The sequence below is a fragment of the Fukomys damarensis genome, unplaced genomic scaffold (assembly GCF_012274545.1).
Source record: "Fukomys damarensis isolate Sample0158 unplaced genomic scaffold, DMR_v1.0_HiC HiC_scaffold_9, whole genome shotgun sequence".
NCBI lineage: Eukaryota > Metazoa > Chordata > Mammalia > Rodentia > Bathyergidae > Fukomys > Fukomys damarensis.
Window position 1 is genome coordinate 37,692,090 of NW_022900921.1, and position 26,136 is coordinate 37,718,225.

At 38.3% G+C, this 26,136-nt stretch overlaps 1 pseudogene; it reads right to left on the reverse strand.

Annotated features, from left to right (window-relative positions):
* Nucleotides 1-3,382: 3,382 nt before the first annotated feature.
* On the reverse strand, nt 3,383-7,086 carry LOC104868929 (annotated as a pseudogene).
* Between the last annotated feature and the right edge of the window lie 19,050 nt (nt 7,087-26,136).

The following is a 26,136-nucleotide window of genomic DNA, read 5'->3' on the forward strand; positions in this document are numbered from 1 at the left end:
CTATGGGACACAATGAAAGCAGTTCTACCTGGAAAATTCATAGCACTGAATGCCCACATTAGGAAAACAGAACAAGCTCAAATAAACAACATAACGATGACTCTTAGACTCCTAGAAAAACAAGAGCAAGAAAAACCCAAAGCTTGAACCAGAAAGGAAATTATAAAGATTAGAGCAGAAATCAATGCAAGGGAAACTAAGAAAATGATACAAAAAATAAATGAATCAAAGAGTTGGCTTTTTGAAAGAATAAATAAAATTGATAAACCCTTAGCAAATCTTATCAAAAAAGAAAGAAAAGGCTCAGATTCATGCAATCAGGAATGAAAAAGGCAAAATCACAACAGATCCCACAGAAATCCAGAGGATCATTAATACATACTATGAGAACCTGTACTCTAATAAAATGGTAAACACAGAAGAAATGGACAGATTTCTACATACTTATGAATTACCAAAGTTGAACGAAGAAGATAAAGACATTTTAAACACCCCAATCATAATCAGTGAAATTGAAAATGTAATTAAAAACTTACCAACAAAGAAAAGCCCAGGTCCTGATGGATTCACTGCTGAATTTTATGAGACATTTAGAGAAGATCTACTACCATTGCTCTTCAGACTTTTCAATGAAATTGAAAGAGAAGCAGTACTTCCAAATTCATTCCTGGAAGCAAATATCACTTTTATTCCCAAACCTGGGAAAGATGTAATTAAAAAAGAGAACTACAGGCCAATCTCCTTAATGAATATAGATGAAAAAATCCTCAATAAGGTACTAGCAAACAGAATACAGAGGATCATCAAGAAGATCATACAACCTGACCAAGTCGGACTTATTCCACGGATGCAAGGATGGTTCAACATACATAAGTCAATAAATATAATACACTATTTTAACAAAGTCAAGGACAAGAACCACATGATCCTCTCGATAGATGCAGAAAAAGCATTGGGCAAAATTCAACACCCATTCATGATAAAAACTCTGCAAAATACTGGAATAGATGGTCTATGTCTCAACTTAATAAAGGCTATCTATGAAAAACCAACAGCCAACATCATATTAAATGGCCAAAAACTGAAAACCTTCATGCTAAAATCAGGAACAAGAAAAGGATGTCCACTATCACCACTCCTCTTCGATATAGTTCTGGAAACATCAGCCATAGAAATTAGACAAGAGAAAGAAATTAAAGCAATAAAGATAGGAAAGGAAGAAGTTAAACTGTCATTATTTGCTGATGATATGATACTCTACATTGAAGACCGAATAAACTCCACCAAAAGACTTCTCGACTTAATTGACACTTTTAGCAGAGTAGCTGGATACAAGGTCAACACCCAAAAATCAATAGCCTTCTTGTACACAAACAAGAGACTCATTGAGAAAGAAATTAGGGAAACAATTCCTTTCACAATAGTACCACCAGAAAAATGAAGTATCTGGGAATCAATCTAACAAAAGAAGCCAAAGACCTCTACACTGAAAGCTGCAGCACTCTGAAAAAAGAGATCAAGGAGGATATAAGAAAACGGAAAGACCTCCCCTGCTCCTGGGTAGGAAGAATCAAAATAGTGAAAATGGCCATAGTACCAAAACTGCTATACAGATTCGATGCAATACCAATTGAAATCCCAACACAATACTTCACAAAGCTAGAAAGAAGAATCCAAAAATTCATTTGGAATCATAAGAGACCGAGAATAGCAAAAGCCATCCTAGGGAACAGACACATGGCAGTGGGTAGAGCAATTCCCAATTTGAAACTATACTACAAAGCCACTGTGATAAAAACAGCAGGTACTGGAAAAGAAACAGACCTGAGGATCAGTGGAACAGATTGGAAGACACAAAAACAACTCCAGATGCACTCAGCTACGTCATCTTTGACAAAGGAGCTGACAGTCCCCACCAGAGGAAAGATAGCCTCTTTAATAAATGGTGTTGGAAAAACTGGATCTCAACCTGCAAAAGATTAAAACTAGACCCTTATCTGTCATCATGCACTAAATTAAAATCCAAGTGGATTAAAGATCTAAATATAAAAAAAGAAACACTAAACTTGCTGGGAGATAAGTTAGGCAGAACTCTGCAAGACATTGGCATAGGAAAAGATTTTATGAACAAATCCTCAGTAGCACGGGAACTAGCAGAAAGAATCAACAACTGGGATCTCATCTTATTAAAATGCTTCTTTACTGCAAAAGAAACCATCAACAGAACTAAGAGACAACCTACAATGTGGGAAAAAATTTTTACCAGCTGCTCCTCAGACAAAGGACTATTATCTAAAATATATAAAGAATTCAAAACAACCAGCCCAAATATAAAGACCGAATTCTAAAATGGGCATCTGAAATGAACAGACATTTCTCAAAGAAATAAAAGCAGCAAGTAAATATATGAAAAAATGCTCCACATCACTGGTCATTCGAGAGATGCAGGTGAAAACACCACTGAGATTTCACCTCACCCCACAAAGAATGGCTGCTATCAAGAAATCACACAACAACAAATGTTGGTGGGGTTGTAGGGAGAAAGGAACCCTTCTCCATTGTTGGTGGGAGTGCAGACTGGTGTAACCACTATGGAAGTCAATATGGAGATACCTCAAAGAACTAGGATTAGAGGTTTCATTTGACCCAGCCATCCTTCTGCTGGGTATCTTTCCAAAAGAATTAAAAGAATCACACCACAGTGATATATGCACACTCATGTTTATAGCAGCACAGTCTGTAATAGCTAAAACTTGGAAACAGCCCATCTGCCCATCAGTTGGAAACTGGATAAAGAAGATTTGTTTTTTCTTTAAAATGGAATACTACTCAGCCATAAAGAATGAGAAAGTAGATTCATTCATAGGTAAATGGGTACATTTTGAGAATATACTCCTAAGTGAAATAAATAAGTCATACATATGCAAATACCGAATAGTTTCTCTGGTGTGAAAAACTAAAATAGTACTCACGATCCTCATGGGACAATTAGCAATGTGAAATAGGAAGCAAAGAAGCAAAGGTGTAGGGACAGTGAGGATAGGGAAAGGGGAACAAGGGAAAAGGAAAAAATATGAAAAAATGTAAAAATGGAATTAAAGTGTTTGAAGGTGTGGAGGGGAGAAGGGGGTGAAGGGAAGGTGGGGACAAGGGGAAAAAATGAGAACCAAGACCTGGCATGTAAAGGTACAAGATCCCAGTGATGAATGTAACTGTACTGTCTACCTAGAATGTACCAATAAATTCAATTAAAAAAAGAATATATTTACCTAAACAATATCAGGTCTTGTATAATGAAAACTATAAAACATTTAAAGAAATCCGAGTACTGTAAATGAAAAGGCATTTTGTGTCACAGGTGGAAAGACTTATTAATGCAGTATTATTCGAATTGATCTACAGGCTCAGGGGGATCTATCAAAATCTCAGCTGCCAGTCTTGCAGATATTGACAAGTGAGCCTGAAATTTATGTGGAAATCCAAGAAAACTAGAATGACAACAACAAAATATCTTGAAGAATGAGGTTAGAGGATTTTTACTTCCTGATTCTACAGTTTACTACAAAGATACAGAATTCAAGACTGCAGCAGTAACAAAAAAATACTGATCAGTGAGATGGCATGGGGTCAGAAATAAATCCATACTTCTATGACAAATTATTTTTGATATGGGCAGCAGGTATAATCTGCTCACAGATGATGCTAGGAGAACTGGTTAGCCACATGCTAAAACATTAAGTTGGATAGTTACTTCACATTATAGGTGAAAAAATTAACAAAAAATGAGTAAAAGACCTAAAGGTGAAAGCTAAAACTATAAATCTTTAATTTTTTTGTACTTTTACTACAAAATAATTTATTACAACATAGCCTTCAGTATGCAAGACACCTATGTACAAGCACACAGCATTCCTGACTACCCTAAGGACACTTTTCTTCCACCTTGCTTTTCAAACCTCTTCTACCAAATCTTTCAGATATTAAATCTCCTTGACCAGAGAATCTGCCTTTTCTTTCAGAGCCTCATTTTTCTCATCTAGCTCTTTGCACTCGACAGTGAGGGCCTGTTACTCTGTCCGATTCTTCTGGCAGTACCCGGCGGCTGCTGTCTTGATTTGCTCCAATTTTTTTTTGTTGTTGTTTAGTTTCTTATCCAGCTTTTCACCCTCAGCTTTAGCTACTACCATCTTCTTTCCAGGGGGATCATAGGATTTAGGATGGGAAGACCCACAGAGGACTCCTGGAGATGGCAGGAGAGCTCCTGGAGGTAGAGAGGATGTTCTGGGGGAGAACCAGGGTAGACTCAGGGTTCATACAGATGCCACCATCATTATCTGAGGGGGCATCTTCCTCCTTTACACACTGAGGAATCAAGGTACTCTAAGCCATACCGTCAGATTTCCTGTCTCCTTCAGAGATATCCACTTCACTGCCTAGCTCTAAGCGAAAGGAATGATCTGGAGTACAGGACAGAACCCCGGGGAAAAGGGGAAGAGGTCACAAGAAGGTGAAAGGGGCAACCTGGCCTGTTTTTATTAAACTTTCTGAAAGATGGCCAGTTGGGTTCACTGCCCCCCGGTGGGGTGGTCCTTATTAGTCTCTTGGACTACAGTTGCAAAGAGATCACACGTGTCATCTAACATGGCCAAAAGCTCATGTGGCATGGTTTCCATCCACAGTCAACAAGTCATCAAAATCAAACTTCTTCAGATCCGTTTTCTCCAACATTCAGTCTGTCCCAGAGAAAGCGTCCTCCTTGTCATTGTCAGAGGCACTGACCAACTCATCCACAGCCAGGCAATCAGAGGAGCCCGCCTTAGCCTTGTAGCTGGAGAACCGACGAGGTTTGAAGCGCTTGGCCACCTCCCGGTAGTCATCTAAAGAGACCTAGGTTTTCTTCAGCCCCCAAACCCGACTGATCGAAGGGGAAATCAAGTCCCCTGCTGACGCCTCGCTACTCAGGGAGCTCGTCTCACCTGTGTCGTGGGGCTTTGCTGGAATCGAGGAATGTGCTCATTTTGAAGATGTCCTTTTCAGTTACAGCAATGCTGCTGCTGGATGCAGTGAAAAGCACTGGGGCTTAAGCCACCGCAGAGCCTGATGCTACTGCCACCACGGCCAAGGCCAATGATGCCCCAGGCACCCACTACTGCCTCTAATAGGCCAGGGTGGCCGCGCACCCTGTGCGAGGGGGAGGAAAAGATAGAACAGCAAGGTAATGGGCAGGCATAGCGGAAATTATAAATCTCTTTAAAAAGAAACTTAGGCATAGATCATTGTAACCCGGGATAAAGAAATGGTTTCTTAGATAAGACTGCTAAAGCACAAGCAATCCAATTAAAATAGAGATAAGTTTTATTTCTTCAAAATTAAAAAAATTCTGCATCAAATGACACTATTATGAAAGAATAAAAGAAATGGACAAAATTGGAGAAAAGAGGTGCATACCCTATACCCAGTAAAAGTCTAGTATTTAGAATATATAAATAACTTTCCAAGTCAACAAATGGCAAATAATTCAATTAAAGTGGGTAAAAATTTGAATAGACATTTCTCCAAAGAAAATATGCAAATGCCATTAAGTACATGAAAAGATGGCCAATGTCATTAGTCATTAGGGTTAATGTAGCTCAAAGTGACAGCAAGATGCTACTTCACACACACACGAGGAAGTAGGAAAACTGGAACCACCACACATTTTGCTGGGGAATTATGGTGGACATTGTGGAAAAGTCTGGCAGCTTCTCAAGTGGTTAAACATAGATTTACCATATGAGCCAGCCATTTAATTCCCAGGCATATATATATATATATATATATATAATGTATATTTATATTTAGTGTGTGCATATATGTATTTGAATTGTATAGTTTAAAATAGTGAGTTCTGTGGCATATAAATCATGTCTCAAAACATTTATATGTAATTGAAAAGTTAAAATAATTGTTTCTTTTGACATAGACAAACTTCTAACAAAAATGATGAGGAAAGAGGGAAGATAAAATTATGACACTGAAAGAAAATAAATACCACTAGAGCAGGAATTGAAAACAAAAAAATAACAGTGTCCCATGAAACAAGAGTTTGATACACAGGGATGGACACGATATGCTGTTCCTGTTCCATGTTGGCTGGTTCATGTTCTGGACTTTTTATGGGAGGGCCGTGATGGGGGCATTGAGGCTGGGTTCGGGACAACACCAGGTAACCGCCGGAGAAGCCTTAATTAAAGGCACTAAGAATTTCTTTGGCTTGTAACACTGAGTAACAGAAATGGAGAACTGCTGGGATTGCTGCCAGTGACCAGCAAGTTTGCATCATGGGTCCCAGGGTTATTTCAGTCTACCACTAGGTGTCATCAGACTACATGTGGAGGGCCAGGCCAAATCCAAACTGAGCAACTTCAGAATTCGGGGTCCCTGACTCTATAGGCTTGTCCTGCACATTTCATTAAACTGACAATTGAATATCCCCTCATTTATATGACTGACTTTCCAGAAAAAAGCAAAGAAAAAAAACCAACCACGAAAATATTAAATCAAATAACAAGTTCCCCTCCTTTTAAATCCAGGTTCAGATTATTTTACAAGTATATTCTACCAAACTATCAAAGAATGGTTGATGATTTCTAACCCAATTAGATATGCTAGGAAATGGAAGAGAACAAAAACTGCCCAGCTCAATGTATGGAACCTAGAGTAACAAATATGACTCCCAGTGTGCACTTGAGTGTACTCCTTTACCAGGCTGTGAGGCTCATAAGGATCAACTGGACTTTGGGGCCTGGACAATGCTCACAGTGCCCAGAAATGTGCCTCAGGGTGCCAGGCCCTACCTTTTCCCCATTCCCTGTCCATCATCCGGCAGATGAGAGCTCCATGTGCTCTGGTTTGGAGACCGAGACTGCCCTTGTAGCACCCTTCTCCTGCAGGTATCAAGCTGAGATTGCTGGATGGCACTGGGTGTGGTACCAGGACCTCCTGATCAGGGGAAACTGAGGCACAGAGGAGTTCACCTCTGCAGGTGAGACTGGGGGATGAAACAAGACATCTGGCGATTTCAGAGTGGGAAGTGACTGTGATCATTTTTGTTTGCAGAACAGTGTAAGCATCCTTCCCTTTGATCACACTGAGCAATGCTGTGTTCCCTACCTGCTAGCTGGTTTCTCCTGACACAGCTGGCTCAGAAACTGCTTCCTTGGACTGAATTAAAATCTGCCTCCCTAAAGGTCCTGCCCAAGAATACAATCAGCTGTAGCTGCTAACCTGCAAAAGTGAACACCAAGCGTCTGGGGAAAAAACAGGTGCTTTGGCGCTAGGTGATTTCTCAATTCTGAGAAGGTGCTGGCTGCTGTGAGGTGCTGGAACTTGAGGCAGGTGAGGGATGGACCAAGAGAGTGCACAATCTTGACCAGATGAGTGAGTGGGCAGCTGGGCTCGCTATTTCATGTGCAGCAGCTGCTGCAGGGTGGTACACAATATTATCATGCTGAGGAGAGTTCTGTATTACAAGAGGCATATGCTATCCTGCTATTAATCTTCTGTCGCTCCACATATGGAAAATCCTGCAAGACAGACTGAATTTAGGGGTTAATTTATTCAAGATATACTTGCTCCCCATGGAGAAAACTTTAAAACATAAATAAAAGGCATAGTAGATGAGGTGAGTAAATGAAGATGACAATATAATGAAGATGACTCTCCCTAGATTATATAACATTTTAATTGAACCCCCTAAATAATTCCAGTTGGGTTTTTTAACCTGATAACATTTACTCTCAAATTTCTACAGAAAATGAGTCCATAAATTGTAAGTTATCCATTTTAAATTGTGAGAAGCACTGGAGATGGTATGATATTGTTTTCTTGCTTGTATTTTTTTTGGGGGGGGTAATTGGAGATTGAACGGAAAGGATTTCCATGAAAGGTACTGAGCTGCTTGTCACTGGAGGCGTCTCAACTGTGGGCTTGATCAAGGCAGGATGCTGGAGTCTAGCAAATCAGTTTCCTACCACAGCAGAATCATCTGATGATGTTTTGCCATCTCCCAGAGATTACCCCTTTCCCTCAGACATTTTCATTTAATTGATCTGTCATGGAACCAGACACCAGATTTCGTTTTTAAAGCTCCCCAGGTAAATCTAGTGTTGTTTCATAGCTGAGAACATCTAATTGTAAGGGAGAAAATGAAGCCCAGGTTGGGAACATTGTGTCTGACATCCTAAAAGTTTTCTCCTTTATCTTTGAAATTATGTCATTTTGAACTTTCCATTCTGAATAAAGATGGGTGCTGAGGTGGTTTTTGATGCTGACCTCCTTTTCCTCCCCATCTCTCCTGGCAATGCGGCTCTCTCCCCTGTGATCACACCAGCATGCTCTTTGTGAAACTGCCTGCAGCAGCAGCTGCTGTTTTTACTCTTGGGTGCCGAGTTATTTTGCTCCCTTGGAGATTGATTGCCTTAAAGTGCTTTCTTACCCCTCAAGCTGGAAATCGTGGCACTTTCTCCAAAGGGATAATTTTCTGTCCAGTTGACTATTCAAATAGCAGCACAAGTGGAAAGACCATCAACGGTAGTCTTCAGTGTAAGTTTTTTTTTTTTTTTTTTTTGGTTCATGTGTTGAACTGGCTTAGAAAACCCCAGAATCTTGTTAACTTCAACAATTGAGAAGAGCGTTAAGAGATGATTACAAGAGCTTCCATCTACGGGTGCTTGTTAATTATCTGCACCATGCAGGGAAGTAGGAGAAGTTAAGAGAAGGGGACTAAGAGCAGAAAGAAATCAGCTGTAGAGCCCCAGTCCGTAAGAGGATGTGACTGCTACCCAAAGCCCCATGATTAGAGTTTACTTCCTGTTTTTTTGCAGAAGAACTTCTCATGAAAGTTGAGTCCTCAGATGCCTCTGTGTCCTTTTCAAACTCATCTGCTTTCTATTTTTTTAGCTCCTCTGAGGGAAGATTGTGAGTAGCGGTCCTGTGTCACAATGTCATTTTATAGAGGGTTCATCTTTATGTCTCTTGCCTCCTTTCAGGAAGAAAAGATCAGGGCTTGACATTATCACAGGCTTCCTTAAATACCTGTGGGAGGGTGAAGTTCACTAAAACATAATCAGTTGTTTCTGGATGAATGGCAGCAATTCTTGCTCCCCAATCTTAACCTTCCAATCATTAAAATGTTAAGTATAAACAAGATAGACCCTATGGTGCCTTAAATAAAGGCCTTATCTTGAAAAAAAATGTCTTTCTCAGATAAATTTTCCCAGCAGTTGCACGGATTTTTGCTTTTTAACTGGACAATTGTCCATATTCACTTCTTTCTCAACTCTTGTGTGTGGTGGGCTGGATGGGAGTATAGTTTTTAAGGCCCAAAGATAACTCTGTCAACTAGCTCACTTATGAGTGCTCATGGCCTGCTGGAGCCTGCTTTCTTTATCAACTTGAAGTTGAAACTCTGGATGAAGAAGAGGAGCTTTTGGTTACCCACGAAGGCTGATGTGTGCCAAACTCCTGGGTTAGTTGGGGTAAGGAGAAAGGGAGAAACTTCTCCCTCTCTATCTTGGGCTGATTCCTTGGCAGCAGCTGGATTTATCCCACGGCTCCAGTTCCCACAGTATAGGTTCACCATGTTTCCAGTCTTTTTTGGATAATCAACCTCCTAAATTCTAGCAATGCCATTTCCTGTCTTTCCTGTTCCCCAGCCTACAGGTAGTATCTGCTTCCTGTTGTTGCTAACAACTGGGTTACTGCATTATTTGGTTTGGCTCTTGGCTTCTCTATCACCTGTGTAACGCAGTCTGTGTGTTGAATTCCCTCTGTCATACCTCTCAAAGTGGTATGTAATCCAACTTGCTCATTTTATGCAGAAGGAATTTGAAATCCTTAGAGATTAAAATGTGCTTCCTAAGGCTATCTGGAAGATAGATTTATAACATTTAAAGCACTGGCCATGTGGTTATGAATTCAGAAGAAAACTATAAGGTCTTTAATGTGAACAGCCATTTAAATGATCCATGCACCAATATTCATGCCGCAGCCCATCTATGCAGGTCATCACTCAGTCTGTTATCTCTGTCTTTGTGAGCTATTATTCAAGTTGCTGTCACTACCAAGCTCTCCTGGGAAACTGCTGCTAGTATTTGCTGGGTGACCGCATTACCCATTGCTGTTACTTCACTGGAAAGAGCTCTCAGAGCTTGGAGGGGAGAATGCATCGCTCCAGACAGCCAATTCGTTAACAGGACTCATCCAGTGGAAAAAATCTGGGCCAGTAATTCATAGAAGCACAGAGACCTTGCACTCCAATACAGAGGACTAAATTCCTTAGGGGGTTTCATTTTCCAAACACAATGAAAAGTTAGGAAGGGTCATAGCTGACAGTAATTCTAGCTCAGGGCAGAAACTCACTGTGGAGGCAGCCATGGACATGGAGGAACGACACTGAGCTTTTCTTTCCAGGAAGAACTTGTCATCTCAAGAGTCTCCAAGTTCAGAGCCTTTAGGCTCTGCCTCACCTTTTGAACTGAAACTGTATGTTTCCTAGGAAGCTCCCAAACGAGAATAGAACATGGCAGGAGACACTTGGGCATGGCCATTTCTGCCCAACGCAGGACTCCTCTAATGGATACTATTTGCCCAGGATGTTCCCCTTTGGTTTGGTAAAATTTGAAAGACTGGCATCATAGTTTAAGGCTCTTCCTGTTCAGCAATGCTTTCTGTCCAAAATAGCCTTTTTTCTTTTAAGGCTCTTCTTCACATACTCTTATTCTCATCTTGCTTTTTTATTCTCGTCCTCTCAACATTCCCTTGCACTTCTAATTGTGACTATTTCTCTTTCCTGGAAGTCCCAACTGGCAGCTTTTCTCTTAGCCCTCATTTACTGGTCTATTAGAGTTAGCAAAATAGCTGTCTTATCTCCAATATCTCAGCACTAACCCAGTTTTCCAGCAGGATGCAGCACTGAAGCAGCTGATTCTATTTGTCTTTAGGGAATGTTCCTGCTTTCCTTTCTCAGGATAGACCTGGGTCACATAACTGTGGCAATCCGCAGGTGGAACTGGGAAATATATTTTGTTTATTTGTTTCAGCTTGAACACATTGAGGTTCCCCCCAAATGAATTTTGTTACAAAGAGAGAAGGAAAGACTGAGTATTCAGCAGGCAGCTGGTAATTTCTATTCACTTTATGTATTTTCATTTCTGGAAAATCTTGAGTTCATGAAAGCAGGGTGTTTGTTGGTGATACAGATGGTGATAATGTGGGGAAGAGATATTTAACCATCTGCTCTCTGGTACAGTTTAGGAAGAGATTTTTGCTCTTGAAAGAAAGAAAAAAAAAGATGGGCTCTATAATCCCCTTATGATTAGAAACTGTCACTTAATAGATGGGGAAATTGTTGCCAAGTAATAGAAAAGAGTTATTAAGCAATGTTACTACAAATATTTCTTGAACATCTACAAAGTATACATCCCAAGTACTTGAGATTTGTGTTAAACAAAACAGTCAGAGGTCTCCACCCTTAAAGTGTGGATAGGGCCTAATGCCAGATGCTTTAAAAGCCCTTTGCTGTATTGCTTAGGACCAAAAATGACATAACTTTAAGGTCTTGTAATTCCAACAAGGTAAATCATAGATTATAATCAAAGATCATCATTTTGGCCAGGTTAGTCTGCTTTAAGAGATATTGGGCTATTTTGGAACAATCTTTTCAACAGTCTGACTAATGATACCTGTTTTCTACCTTCCTTTCCCCAGCCTTGTCTTTGTTCCAGCTTGGGTTTTCTTTGTACTGTATGTAGAGAACTAGAGCAGATAGAGTGTTTACCTCTCCTTTCAAACAATACCTGCAAACAAAATAAGCCATTTGAAAAAAAAGTAGGTAGGTAGTCAATTCTTTAGGAATTTGCCTTTAATTGACATGTTTTTTTCAAGTAATGGGAACTATTTTGAATAACTATAAATGTTCATAACAAAAAATTTTATTCTTCACATTTATTTTGGAAAAATGATGCATCTTTTCTAATGATGGGCTATTAATGAAAACACTTTGGAATTTTTCCTATGCAATGGATTTTAAACTAGCTTATAAGCCACACAATAAATTTGGTTTTTAATAAATAAGGAGATCACAGCTGATCAAATATATTTTATTGGAAAGATCATTTATCCTATTTACCAAATGTGACATTGTCATTGTACCTTCTCCAAATTGAATCCATTCACAGATGATGGAAATTTCTTACCACTGAGGAGATTTTAAGATCTATGTCACAAACTAAAGGTAATTTTAAAAGAAGTGTTAAAAGATGTTATGAGCAAGGCACAGTTGTTGGAGCAATGCCATAGATCACTCTGGTATCTTTTTAGAAAAGGCATAACCCTTTATTTTGGAAGATATTGAAGCACCTCTTCCACAAATAGTCTAATTATATCAGACATCCTTCTTCACCCAAATCCAAGCAAATAGTTTTGGTGTTAAATTTTTATAGATTGGTATTCTATATCCTGTTATTATAATGCTGTTATTATTGTTATTATTATTATTATTATTATTATTATTATTATTAGTTTTTGTGTTACCCAGGGCTTTGATTATGCTAGGCAAGCACTCTATCACTGAGCTACATCTCTAGCTATTCAGTTATTAAAATTTTTTTTATTCAGATATTTTTTAATGGGAAAATTGTAAAGCATTTACAGCCCACCCCCCAAAACACAGAACAATTTCTTCCAAATCATGAAATCACTCTTACATACTCATAAAACCTAGTGAAACTTTCTAGAACCAACTACAGCTTAGAATATTTTAAAAAAATGTTCATGCATTAAAAAAAAAATCGTAGGGTTGGCAGATGGAGACAAGTGCATGGCTGTGCTTCTGTCTCTCTTTTTTTAACAGACAGATTTACTTTCCATGTGTCTAACTGCTCACTTTTCTTCTCCCAGTACATAGGCTTTTCCATACCTCTGGCACTCACCTGCTGTCTTCACAGAGCAGCTTCTTTCGGCTCTGTTAGTAGACCTGGTTTCTGAGTGGTATGGGGAGCTGACAGTGAAAATGAGCCACACTTTCCATCAAAAAGTCCCCAGCCACCAAACCTGTCTAAAGATAAGCAGAGACCAAGACTTTACTTTTCATTAAAGCAGATTTTTAGAACCTAAATATTTTCACTAGTGTGTATTTGTAGATTCATTGAAGTGATTTTTGATTTGAATAGTGAATTTAAGTAAACACTTTTGTAAGTTGTTGAAGTACATATACTTCGATGGTAAATGAGCAAACCTATATAAAGTGGTTGTGCTTCTTTGAAATTAATGATTCACTCAAGTTTCTGTTTTAATATTGTGGATGAATTACCTAATTACATAATTAATATATTTTGAATTTTTTATTAGTATTCTTTTTTATATGCTAAATAAATGAGCTATTAACAGTAAAAAGATTCTATTTCTCACTTAGATGTGCACTTTGTTGGATGAAGAGAAAGTTTCTATTATGGTCAACAACATTCTCAAAGCTGGCTTGTGGAATTATCATCAAGTTGAAGTAATTTATTGAATATGTTTTTGTCAGAATGGTACTTCCTGAAACAGCATCCTGGAAGTTAATAAATAAGGCTAGAATAAATATTTTCATGGTGAAATAAGAATGTTAATGTATATCCCATTCAGAAATTACAAGAACATATTAACAAACCCGAGAAATCTTACAGGTAAAACAAAACAAAAATTGTATTTTTTACCTTTGGTTCATTATCATTTTCCACTTTTTTTGTGAGGTAACTATTAATAAGCTTGGGAGACTTTCCACTGAGCTATTTCTTTATTTCTATCCTAGACTGAAGAGACTACTTTAGAATTTGATGGAGTTAAGATATATTACATAGTTATATATGTCCATTTCTTAGTTCTTAAAATATTCCAAAGAAGCTAATTCTAACATTACACATCAGAATTCAGCAAGGAAGAAATGATATAGGAGTTGGCAGGATGTACTGCTATAAAAATTTTAAGAGTTTTCTATAATAGGGTAGGAAAAATAGGTTTCCCTTTATTTTCCTAAGTTCTTGATTGGGATCTCCCTGACAAAAATATTAATAAGATAAAAATCAACAAGTTTATTAAAATATGTATTTCATAGTCACATGGAGAAAATTGAAGGAAAGAGTAACTTTAAGAAGTAGCTTAGAATTCTAGGTTATATGGCATCTTCAACAAAGAATAAATTATGAGGGAACTAACTATACCCAGGAAAAGGACCTTGAGTTTCTAGAGCCAGCAAATTTTGAGAAGGCAAATATATAGGAAGCTAATAGAAGGTAAAGGGTAGTTAGCAAAGTTTGCTATATAGATTTCTCTGGTGTATCTCCAGGATGTTAAATTATCTTGATGATTAAACTTTTGTTCTTGGTGGAGAGGGGATTAGATGGACAACTTAATAAATTTTAGTCCTAGTTAAAGGCAAATGGAGGAAGGCAGAGAGTTTTTGTTGTATGTAATTCTCAGTTGCTTTTAGCTCAAAATAATCTTCATGACAAAGTGGCATGTTTCAGGTGTTGTATTCTGCTTTTGGCACAGATCATTTTCAGAAAAGACTGAGCAGTATTTAAGAATTCAAACAAAAATTGAAGAACATATAGTTCATTAAACATTCATTTCAAATTTTGAATTATTTCTTTGGTGTTACCTGAATGCAGTATTTCATTTGTTATTTTAAAATAATATTTTTTACTGCTCTTAAAAGGGAGAGATATGTATAGTGATAATATCAGTATTATTTTACATTAAATACAGGTAATCTCAATCTTTATGAGTCATGGTAGTATACTAGGAGGAGATAATATAGAAACTTCTGGAAATAAAGACCAAAGACAGCTATGGGAATTTGTTTTACCTTCTGGACTTTCATGCCTCCCTGGAGTCTCTACTCTATTCCGGCCCTAACTGTGGTGGCAGACCTATGGCATGCATGCCATAGTGGGCTGTTTGTGTTACTAAAAGTCTAAAGGGTTTGCCATCATTGATTAGAGATTGAAGTATTGCCCAAAGCTTAAATTTAATCATAAATATCATTTCCTCCATGAAGTCTTTTTTAGTATTTCTTCAATTGCCTGTTATTTATCTGTATCTGGACTGATGGCACTGGGGAGTCGTGTGTCTTAATGGCATTTATACTCTGAATTGATAATGGTATTTTGTTCTTGCCAAAATTCTTCTGTACCTACACCTACCTTAACTCCTTATTTGCCCTATTGTGCTTAACTATCATGCAGCTGGTATCTAATATTTATAGTATTTAATCAAGCTGGGGGGGGAGCCCCAAATTAATTTGCTTCCTTCAGTTATTCCCGTACAGATAGTAGTTGCTGAAAAACAGAAAGAGCACCTGAGAACAGTCTCCTGAATGTTCTGTTAGCACTGATGGTCTCATCAGGACATTGCTTTGTACTAAAGTGTGGTCATTGTGTCACTGGAAAATATGAAATATGAAATATATCTCCCAACCTGTTAACTGTATGATATGCTGAGTTCTTGTTCTCTAGAGTTTGAAGAGTGAGTCCTAAGAATAGTGGAGGTTAAAAGCAGGAAGATATTTATTGATAGGAAAGCTCCTGAGGGGCAGGAGTGGTCCTGAGTGGGTAGCCCAAGGACCCCGCTTTACAGAGAACTTCTATACTGTGAAACCCATGTAGGTACAATGTGGTCCACAGCCATGAACATCCAATAAGGTTACAAGTGTAGTCACTTAGGTAATGGTGGTCCATTTGGGAAGCAAGTCACAAAGTAAGCATGGATGAAAAGAACAAGGATTCTCCTAGGAGGCAGTGGGTACAGATGTCTCTGGCCACTTTAACATGGTTGATGCCTATCTATACTTCACTAAGCCCAGTTCTTTGAAGAAGTATGTGGATCTGGTTATCTTGTCTCTATCTTGAGGCCTGGTTTTCAGCTGACATGCAGCTGTGTTTCACCTTTGTCCTGGCCCTCTCAAGGACCTAGCCCTATCTGACTGCCTATAATATTTCTACCTAGCTCATCTATCTATAATAATTGTTTCATCATCATATCTGTAGAGGTAACACTAACTTAACTAATAAAATATTTCATAATATTTTTATTGCATGTACTGCTTTTACAGTGTGTTATTTTAGGGTGTGTAAATCTTGGCAGCTGTCTGAATAAAACAAACAAAAACTAAGGATGCTATGAAATAAGACCATTTGTATTAGGTCCATTACCTTTTGACTATGAGCAATTGCCTAATTATCTTAAATTCAAAGCTAATTCAGGGAATTCCATGTAATAATGCCTTACATTTATCTAGTGTTTGCAGGTTTACAAGGTACTTTCAGTGGCAACATTGTTCAATCAATCAATAAGTCAATTAACAAATTAATCCTTTAATAGAAAGTTCTTTGGATTCATTGGACAACAAAGATCAGCAAACATGATGTGGGGATTCCTAAAATAAATAAGGACAAAGGCTTGCTCTACAGAGAAATTCTACCTGGTGAGAGGAGAAAAAACTATAATAAGTAAATGAATTAAAATGTTGTGATCAGAGGCTGTACACACCCCAGTGGAAGCACACACTGTAGAGTGGGGACCATTCTCACTAGGGGAGAGCCAAGTGGATGAGAAAGCATTCACAGAGGAGAGGCCACTGACTGAAGTTTTATTTGATTCTTACTAGTGCTACTGTTGTACATGCTGGTGGGAGAGGAATCCACTTCAGAGGGCTGAAGCCTCTTCTCTCAAGTGACTCTACTCCTAAGGTTTTAAGAGCCCAGTACCCTACTGCACAGCACCTCCTCTATACCCCCACACAGCTCCTGTTCTCATGGAGAAATAGAAGTAAAGGCTAGACAGCTTGAAATAGGGGATTATGTTTACTCAGAATGAGCCTAGTTCCCAGAGCAACACAGAAAACAACTTGATTGAAAATGTTATTCATCCATAAAAGCAGAGAGAAAGTGAAGCATAAAGGCAGGGTTTGGAGTTGGAAACAACAGCTTTGCTATGATTTACAGGCCTGTGGGATTTCTCAGTTGCATAGGATATTAAGGAAAATTACTAAAAAAATATTTAAATTACTTTGATACCATTTTCCTAAGCGATATGGAAACTTACTCTGTAGAAGTTGGCTTCTATTAACAAGAACCTTCAAGGAAGTGAAGTTTAAAAGGATGATTTGCTTCTGTTACCACCACCCACAGACTCGGATTTTATTGCTTTCTTATGCAATTCACCAAGTCACTAGTTTTTTGCATGGGAAGGAGGCTTCATTTTAGTCATTCTTTTTTTGTGTATGTGGCCACACTTCACTAGGTTGGTGGTGTATTGATTTGTAAAGTGCCTTGAGAAGATACCTGTGGGCCCTGACGAGAAGAATGGTAAAGCAACCTCATATTCCTATTTTCTTTGTTCTCTGAAAGAAAGCTTTATGTTAAATGTTACAATGCAGCATTCTTCAAAGATTTCTAATATAAGCTGTAACTGACCAGAACCTGTGATGGGAGAAAAATTTTGATCTTTATTTTCTTTTCTTCTGTATTTCATGTAATCACATGAGAATTATGAAATGAAATGGTACATGTGATACATTATTAAATTCTAATATAATTAGCTAGGACACAGTTATCTTAGTTCACCTGAAAACAAGTTTAATTATTCTAATGGATTAGGCAGCTACTTATTTTTTTAGGTCTGTTATAGGTAAAATAAAGCATTCCAATGACTTCGACTCTCTGGCAAACTCTGAGGGGGAACAAAAGATATTAGGTGTGAGTTGTTTTTAAAAAACTCATGAAGAAACTGAGGTCCAGCCGGGCATGGTGGCACGCACCTGTAATCCCAGCTACTTGGGAGGCTGAGGTGGGAGGATTGCTAGAGTACAGGAGTTCTGGGGTGCAGTGCGCTATGCGGATCCAGTGTCCGCACTAAATTCAGCGTCAATATGGTGACTTCCCGGGATGGGGGACCCCCAGGTTGCCTAAGGAGGGGTGAACCAGCCCGGGTCGGAAATAGAGCAGGTCAAGAAACTGAGGCCCAAATAAGAAAAGGTTAGACTATAGCTGATAATAATGAGTGCTTTTGTTATCCTCTGAACCAATGCTGCCCAGTTCTTCATATTGTGTTTCTTTATAGAGAAATCCTCTCAGGCACACAGACTACCCCATAACCTTGATCGATTCTTTCTTTCTTTCTTTTCTTTTTTTTTGGTACTGGGGATCAAACTCAGGACCTTGCAATTATGAGGCAGGCATGGTGCCACTGCGCTAAATCCCTGACCACCCAACCTACTATTTCTTAAATGTGTGTGATTAGTTGCAAGAGGGCCAGAATGAGAATGGATGATTTACCAGCCCATCTCAACTTATAAGAAAAGCAACAGAAATCATCTACAGTGGACCCTTGAGTTACGATGAACATGACCTATGAACAACTTGGTAAGGACGGGATTTTAGTTTTAACTTGTGACCAAAGTCTTGAGTTATGACCAAATGTGGCTGCTTGTGCTCCCAGATGGTCTCAGATACAGATTTAACCCTTTGAGAGTTCTGGAAGGGACATTACATCCTTTCCTCTATGGGGCTAATTGAGAAATCCTGGGCTAATGTCTTTCTAAGGACACTGAGATCTGCCTGTGTACAGGAGACAGACTCTGAAGGCTGTGTAGAGGATCCTGAGCCTTCATTGACCAAAGTGAGTAAAAACCAGCTCTCACAAATGAATTGAGTTTGTAAGTCAAGGGTCTACTGTACCTTTGTAGTACAATAGCTTTAATTACTTTAATATATGACAAGCAGCACATAATTAAACTGTAGTATCATATTTCTTTTATTTGGAGCAGCTGCGTTACGAAAGAGTTAGTTTGGATGAACACAGCCCACTAGGAATCCTTATTATAACACTGTATGTAGTTTAAATTGTAAAGAAAAAGAAGGAGGTGATATTTCTGATGTAAGCACCTTTTCTCAGACTGTGTGAGCCTGGAGTTTTAAAAGGGTCATATAAATGGTAATAACCCACATTTTAAGCCTTTGATCCCTCTGGCTATTACAAATCTCCATGTCTTCCCTACTTGCCCTCAATGGAATACCCAGGGTTTGTCTTACATGTGCTTGCTAGTTCTATCAACCTCTGTGGGTTTATGATGCATTTTCATCTACCTTGCTTTTGCTCCCTTGTTGGTAGGCTGCCTGACTCAGAGGGATGTAGCCTTTGTTTTCAGTTGGTGGCCTCCCCTGGTACTATGCCTGCCTCTGCCTCTGATTCCTTTCTTGGATTTCTTGATGTGAGCCAAGAAGGAGTGGGATAATGCCTTCTTCCCCATTTGAAGATATTCATGGATTTCAAAGCAGGGGAAAGTTTTTAGTATATTTTCTCTTTACTGTTAGGAATACAGCCTTCTCTCTTTTTTTTTTTTTTAGTACTGGGATTAGAGTCCTGGGGAAAAAATATGTCATGGATAAAGCTGGGAAAAAAAGATTAAATTCTGTATGAAGATCCCTGTTCTTCATGCAAATAGACTGTAGACCTACTTGTCCTCTTAGTGTTTCAGACAGCTGAGGTAATTAGATGTAGTATATGCCGTTAGACAGGGAATCAATACAGAAGACAACTGAGGCCCATTTACTGAAGGCCAAGATTGAAAAAAATGAGGAACTACTACACTCACACACTTCCCCTAGGGATGAACAGTGGTAACTGATATTCTAAATAGGCATCAGTCACCTGGGTGGGGACCAAAACTTCAACCTATTCCTTTTGGGAAATCCTTGTTCATTCCATGTTTGCTACATGACTTGGTTTCCCATTTGATCCTCATTTAATCAATATTAGCTAAACAACTATACTCGTTATCTTATTGGTTGACTCTAGTTTTGTTCCATTTCATACCAACCTGGTGGATCAATATTAGCTAAGTGACTGTACTTTCAACCTTATTAGTTGACTATAGTTTTATCCTACCTTGAACCCGCCTCACTTCATGGCTTTGCTCAAAACACCATGAGAAGCATAGTTGGCAGGAAATCCAATTCCCTGGTGCCCCCTCCTGTCCCTCTCAGACAGGAGCTTTCACACAATAATTATTCCCTACTTTTAACCTCTATTGTTCTTAGAATTCAATCTTCAATTTTAGAGAACAGAAACTTGGCATTTCAGATATCTAGTAGGTTGGGAGTCATAACATTTCCCTTACACTACTTGGAGTTCCTATATCATATACCCCATATCATTAGTCTGGTAGAAGGACCCAGAATCCTGGCAACAAACAGGACCTAGACTAAATCTTGGAAAACAAAAAATGTGCTCAGTCTTGGAGGGAGTATTTTGTTCTCTTTTTTTGTTGTAGTTTGACTTCTATTTCCTTGGTTAATTGAATTTCTTCTATCCTTAGCTCATGAAGTAAAAACTGCTTTGAAAGGCAAAACTCCTTAGGTCAGATCTATCTCACTGACAGAAAGGAAGGAAATGAAGGAAAATGCACTGAAGCAGTTATATATTTCTAATCAGAAGAGTGACATTCTTTTTAACTCTGGTAGTAAGTGACATCAAATCAACTGAAAAGGGCTCCTCATTTCCTTGGGATGAGAAATAAGGAATCTGGAACTCAGTTATATTGCACAAATGCAGCAAAACAAATCTAAACTGAGATATAAGAGCAGTGTTTAAAATTAACCAAGGGAGGCAGAGTTGCCTGGATTTGCATTTGTGGGTGGCAAGTATCTGGAAGTATTGCTTCTGTTTTCAGAGTGAGGCGAATACTCCCCCTGAATTGGGACTTCTGGGAAGATTTCTTGCGGGGGGGTATCTTTACCCTTTATATTCCCAGCTTTTCCTCAAACTACCCCAAGCCCATACAAACCACACTGAGGATCAAATGCCACCAAACACTTTGCAATGTATTTGTAGGAAGGTGTTTCTTAACAGGCAACACAAAATGCAGAATAATTGTGTGTGGGGGGATTTATTGATTGGGTATCAGGACCTGAGCTTTTTGTTCTTGGCTATACTATACCATCTTTTCAGGGCACCTCCCTTTTCTACCATCCTTGCTTGGTTTCTTTGTAAGCAAGACTGATCTATGTGATTCTGTCTTTTCCAAAATTCTAAGCCCATGATTATGGGATCAGTTCTCCCACCACTGAATTTCCTCAGATCCCAGAGGAAAGTTTCTAGTTGTGTGTGTGTCTGTTTCATGTTTTCCCTTACATTTATTGAACAACTCCCATGTACCAGGTACTGTACAAGATACCTTATAAGTATCATTTAATGCTTGATGATGATGATGACGAAGAAAAACACTTATGGAACAGAATATGGTTCTAATCAGTTCACTCATTTAAATATTCATCACAAATTCTATGGTGTTGGTACAGTTGTCATCTTCATTTTGCAGATGACCATCTTGGGTCTTGGAGAAGCAAAAGCAAACAGTGCCCAATGTCCTAAAAATGACCTCAGTAGTCATATGCAGTTGTCTTCTCTTTATAGATGAAGAAATTGAAGTTCTACATGATTACGGAAAACTGCCTGTGGTCACAAAGCAAGTAAGTGGAACACCTGGAAATCAAACTCAGAGCTAACTCACTCCTGGGCCCACGTTGTTTTCACTCGGTTGCTTTACTTTTCCAGAGGCATTTTTTGCTTTGTCCTAAATTGCAGAGCATGGCACTTTTAATGAAGGAAAAGTCTGCCAAATGAAAAGCAGACTAATGAGATATTTGGGATGCTTTGCAGTAAATAAATCTATTTCAGAATTCTCATCTCCCACTCAAGTTGCTAAAGCCGTGAGAGTAACAATTACTTCAGTCTGGTTGAAGCAGTGTAGGAGTGAACCTTCTTAATTTTACTGCTCAGGGTAGACATTGGAGACCAACAAAATTTCTTTTTAGCTTGCTGAGACATATGCCAGAAATTGGATATATAGGATGTTGGCTTTCCTCACCAGCCTCCTCTTGTCCCTCCTATTTTAGATGTGTCTTGGAATACCATTATTTTAGGAAAGCAATAGAGATTAAAATTGGGTCAACATTCAAAATATAAGACATTTGGTTGCCAACCTGTTTTCAAACTAGATTAGACCAAGAGCATCAATTCAGCATGATTGCATGGGACTTAAGGAGAGCATTTTTTTAAAAAAAAGTAATCTCAGATACTCTCTTGGAATTTTCAAATATCCCTTATGAAACTAAGAGGCCATGACAGAAATGTGATTATTTCTAGATAATATATAACCAAGTTTGATGCCAGATGCTCACATTTGTATTCAAGAGGCATGTGTCGTGCTAGGTATTAGGATATGAGGGATGTAAAAAAAAAAGCCAGTCTGAGTCCCTTTTTCTGAACTCTAGTAATCTAGAAGGGAAATGAGATGTAAGATGTGGTAATTTATATGATGAAGGAAATATACCACTACTTAATTTCTGCATATTTACTTCCAAACTTACTTTCTGTATATTTACAGCTATTGTGGCAAACACTTTACACAAGGACATGGTAAAGTGGAGGGGATTTTCCTCATTCCTGGGAGGAGGAAACCAAGGTGTCCTAAGCCAATAGTTCTTTATTAATGGGGCTAAGATTCAAAGTCAGTGGTTCAAAAGACACATTTGTGCTTTCCCCCTTACATTTTACCATTAAGTAGGAAGGATACTATTGGACAATGGTTTAACTTTACTAGAAATTCTTGCATGGCATTAAAAGTTTTTGTAGTTTAGCTCATCAAATTGCATAACATTTTGAGATGAGCATGTTTGGTCTGGGGATATTTTGAAGACTCCTGAGGAAATCAAGTGATCTTTAGCTTTTAAAAGGAATGTGCAAAACAGAAAACTGTTTTCTATGCCTCTTCAGTCCCTCACTCAAGTCCCATGTACTAGGGGATAGAAGAGGCCTGGATGTCATATGTCTATATTACTTGGTGATGAATACTCGTTTTGAATTTTGACGTGGCTACTTCAAGATGGCTGTATCAGCTCAGAAGGGGTCAATAATGTGATATTATTATTAAAAAATCAGCTTCAGTAAGGTATCTTTAATGGAGAAAGTTATAACTGTAATTTGCCTTGGTCAGGCCTTGTGGCCAGTTCCACAGAAGGTAAATTAAGACAAGTATAACCTGGACAGATTTAGAGGAAAGTTTGATGGCAAAAGAAAGTTAAATCTGAATATTTGCAGGATAGGACTGTATATCTGATGAAAAGACATAAAAGACTGAAAATAATAGTTTTCAAATATTAAACTATCTTTCTTATGGAAGAGGAAAGTAGATTTACTCTATGTGCGACAAAGGAACACACCTACAAATAATAGGCTAGGAGGGAGTAGATTTGTCCTTACAAGGAAGAATTTTTCTGTTATACTTACTGAAAGATGCAGTTTTCTCTAAAAAATGATGAATTCCAAGTCCTTGAACATGTTTTCCAATAATTGATAGCCCAGGTAATTAGTTGGTATAAATATTGTGAAGGAAATTTAAGGGTAGTATGGGGACTGAACTTTACATATATTATAGTCCTTCTAGCTCTGAGTATCTCAGCAGCTGCTGAATTGTCCTTCTTGGCTTTGCTTCTATCTTGATCACAGTCACCAGGGGTAGGGTACACTTTTGGGTGGTAATGATGGGAAAAGGATTGGAGGAATCTTCAATTCATCCATTCTGATTTTTGTCTGCCATTTTAATTTTAACTTTTCTTTTACTGCATATGTCTACTTTAGACTGTGGGTCTTGGACTGCAACTGTGTATTTGTTAATCTTCCTTTTAGTACAACATCTTGTGGTGTTGGATGCTTATAAATGTTATTTGACAGTAATTTTATCTGGTATCAAATATTTTCAGGCTTCAACAGTAAATCAGTCTAAGTTGGCTGTATGTACAAATTCTAATTTTAGGTTTATAAAATTGTGGCTGTATACTTCTCTGAGGGAAGAAGAAATTTGGGTTATTTGCCAAATTTCATTGAGATGGAAGTAGCTGGGGAGGGAGATACACCCTTCCAGGTCACACCCCCAGGGACCTGCCTGTTCCAATCAAGCCCCACCTTCCAGCAGCACACTGAGCTGTGGGTTCCCCCACTGAGAAACACAGCACCCTCACGATCCAATCACTTTCTAAAAGTCCCACCTCTGAACAAATGAGGGTTTTGGGGGACACTTTAAAAACCTAAACCATAACATGCGGATTAAATATTTATTTTTTCTTGATATTCCCTCCCTGCCATCCTCGGCATTTACTGCTTTATCAAATACCATTTCTTTCTTACCTGTTCTCCACATCTACCCCGTTAAAAAATGGACAGATTCACACTTCCTAGTCTTTGCTAAAGTGCTGGCTGACAATGATTTAACTTAAGGTATCACTTCTTATAAAAGTACTTGTATTCTAATAAAAATCTTGGAAAGTTTAATATTCAAAGTGCTGAATCCTTTGTGGTTAAGTTTCTATGTACAAAAGTTTTTGATGGAGATGAAAGAAGTTGAGTTGATTACATAGGACAAATGGGACTCTTATTTTGCTTTAGATTCATGGTTATGGTGACAGACCAGGGAAGTCTTCCTTTTCCAGGTAAATGCAAAAATGACAGTCATATGCTGGTGTGGAAGAAAAAGGGGAGCTAGCTGGGGTATGTTTGTATTGGTAGAAAGAAACCCCACTGATTTCATTAGCTAAGCATAAAGGGCAAGTGATGTGTAAGGGAACTTAAACTAGGTACAAGGAACTGTAAGAATCCAAAGAATCATAGCCTATACTTTCCAAAGATTTATATGCCCTGGCCCAAATATGAAAAGAGTTATCATAAGGAGTAACAAATGTGGTATGTGGTATGGGAATGTATGAGCCATATTCAGTGGGTTTTCTGGAAATGTTCTTACAAAAGTGGGATTTTAGTTGAACTTCAAAACAAATTATATTTCAAAAAATTGTACAATTGAAAGAGATTTAAGGGCCAGGGATTTGGCTCAGTGGTTCTGCTGCTTGCCTCACAAGTGCAAGGTCCTGAATTCGATCCCCAGTACCAAAAAAAAAAAAAAAAAAAAAAATAGAAAGAGATTTGAGCAATGCCCTGACTTTTGAGGAAGGGAAGTCTATCTGACTGAACAGAAGCTAAAGGTCATTCATTCACAATTTGGGGAAGGATGGAAGTTTGCTTCTAGTATATTAGATGCACAGTATATCTCTAGGAATAAAATAAACAGTATATCTTAATGCATAAGTCCTTCTCCCATTTATGCTTTTTTTTTTCATCATAGAGCAAATATTTGGCAGCCAAGTCATCTTAAAATAAAAGCAAAATTTTTTGGAATAAGTGTTTTGGAAACATTTGTTATTATGTGCAGACCAAATAGGATTGTGCTAAGGCATTTATGATACTATGTGGATCTGTGTGCTCTTATATATATGGTTATCTCAGCTAAAACTCTGTAGCTGCCGCCACCAAATAACTGCATGGTCAACAAGATAATCGAAATAGTAAAGTTGGAGTCAAGAGATTTTTGGCTGTTTCTGCAAGTCTCAGAAAGATTATTTCCTTTTTATTCCCTATATTCAAAATATAAAAGCTCTGAGATATCTAATATTTACCAGGTCAGACATTTCAAAAGGAAGTGAAATTCTTTTCCTGTTGCTTTTCAGTTTAAGACAAGGGACTTCTAAACCTTCCTTCCTGAATCTATCATAAAACAAATAGCAAAAAAGTAAGTGCCATATATACCAACTACATGTCCTCAGGTAGAAGTCCTAATACAGCGTAATGGAAAAGGTTCTGAATTATGATCTAAAAGATTTTGAGAATGTATAGCCTGGTAGATTTTATTTTGTAGTTTTTTGAGTGGAAGTCATGGGCCTAAACATATAATACCAGTGCGAGACTCCCCCAAATTTCTTTTACTTCTTCAAAGATGCCTGACAATTCCAGTTGGCTGTGGTAAGCCTGGGTTCAGAAGCGAGGACAATAAGGAGCAGAACTCCTAACCAACCCACAGTGGGCAGGAAACCTTTGTGTTGAGCCACTGAGATATATGTTTTATTATTGGTATCTGTTTGTGACACATACTGGCTACTTTCATCTTGGGAAATTGGTACATATACATATCATCTTGAAAATTGTTAGTCCTGTCCCCATCACCCTCCT